The following is a 1,815-nucleotide window of genomic DNA, read 5'->3' as shown; positions in this document are numbered from 1 at the left end:
CAACTCCGTGTGCATCCCGTCGCCAAACTTAGCAGGTGGCAAGCTGCTGTCAGGCCACTTGTGCCATGGACGGGGAGCCCACAACTGCAGGAATGCCTGTCTGCCTCCACAGGAACAGGCACACACAGGACAGTTGAGTCTGACTCCCGTCCATGTGTGTGTGTTCACCGGACACAGCCGCCTAACGTGGAAGCTTTTTAATTTGCTTTGCACTGCTGTACCAATAAATATAGCCTTATCGATAATTTGCATTTTTATTCTGGTGGGTGATTGTGTAGGCAGGGCCCCAGTGCACTGCATTGCCCGGGGCCTTTAATGCTCATAAGATGGCGCTGCCCTGCGCTCCTGTGCCTCCTCTGTCCTCCTTCCCCCTCCCCTCCCTGCCTGTCAGCTCCCCCGATCCTCCCCTCCTGCTGTAAAAAAAACTGTTTACACTTTCTATAGTTCCCTCTGTTATATCACATTAAGCTCCTCAGTGGATGTCATTTATAAAAATTTGCTGTATAATACCTTACTTATGAGCACCGCTCAGAGCTTACGTGACTGCCTGCCGGTCTTCTCTCCTCTCCTTGTCCTGGCTGTAGTCAGCGGGGGATACCCAGCACCTCCCCCTGCAACTATCAGATAAGGAGAAGAGACCAGCAGGCAGTCACATGAGTGCCGAGTGGCGCTCATAAATAAGGTAATATACAGCATATTTTTTTAAATGATATCCACTGGGGAGCTTAAAGCGTAACTCAACTTTTGTTGAGAAAAAAACATTCCCCTCTGGGTAATCTCTGTACATTGCAGGGATTGTAACAAACTTTGTTGCAGATTCCTACCTTTTTGTTATTCTGTAGAAATCACTGTTTGTTGCTCTGTACCTCTGTACTGAGTGGGTCAAATGGGAGTGGTTTCATAATTATCTATCAGCTGTGGCAGCTGCAGAGCACTAATGAGGAAATCTGCTGGGCCTGCATCCCTTTAGATGTGTTTCTATTGGGAGTACCTCACCAAAAATAATTATTTTGTTGTAGGGGATGCCAGAACTCTGACTTGTATCTTGGGCAGACTTCTGGGAAAATTGGTGTGCCAATCACACAAGCAGGAAATGATGTTTCTGGGGTGTGGTCAGTATACATTCTGTGTACAGAACAGCTCCAGGCGGCCATATTGCACTGCATTTTCAGAAAATTACAACAGCTGCAGATTGAAAAGGAAAGGTCATTTTTAATAACATTCAATCACAATATAATTTGTGCCGGAATTTTATACACTATATTATTTTTTCTTCATTCCCCACGAACGTGGAGTTACTCTTTAATGTTATCTAATAGAGGGAACTATAAAAAGGAAAAAAGGTGGCTTAACATCCACTTTAACTCTTCCTTGGCCTGGTCAGCCTAGGCTCACTTGTTGTAATAGAACATTACCCTTATAGGCACCTGCCTATACACAAGGGAGGCTTTTACTGGTAAATAACATGCATAAAATACATTAATGCGCATATGATCTTATTAAAAAAAAATTGTTGAAATGAATGGTCTGACGATAGGATCTCTATAACAAATAGCTTAAAACAAAACCATAACCTTAAATATTAAGTCCTAAACTCTAATTCCTTTCAAGAAGTATCAGCTGTCTCTGCACCAAGATCGATGCCGAACGCTCTCTTGCCCTACGCCAAAAACAAAGCAGCGTCCAGATCTAAATGGCTGCTTTAAACTCAGAACCCTACAGCTGCTATCGTAGCCACTATGCAGCCTAAATACTTTTGCTTTTAACCAAATGTAAATGTCATTGTATTAGTTCTGGTAGTTTTGTATTGTTTGA

This window comes from Pelophylax lessonae (genome assembly GCF_965119305.1).
Source record: "Pelophylax lessonae genome assembly, chromosome: 8".
Taxonomy (NCBI): Eukaryota; Metazoa; Chordata; class Amphibia; order Anura; family Ranidae; genus Pelophylax; species Pelophylax lessonae.
The sequence above is the reverse complement of the archived record's forward strand: the minus strand, read 5'-3'. Positions refer to the sequence as shown.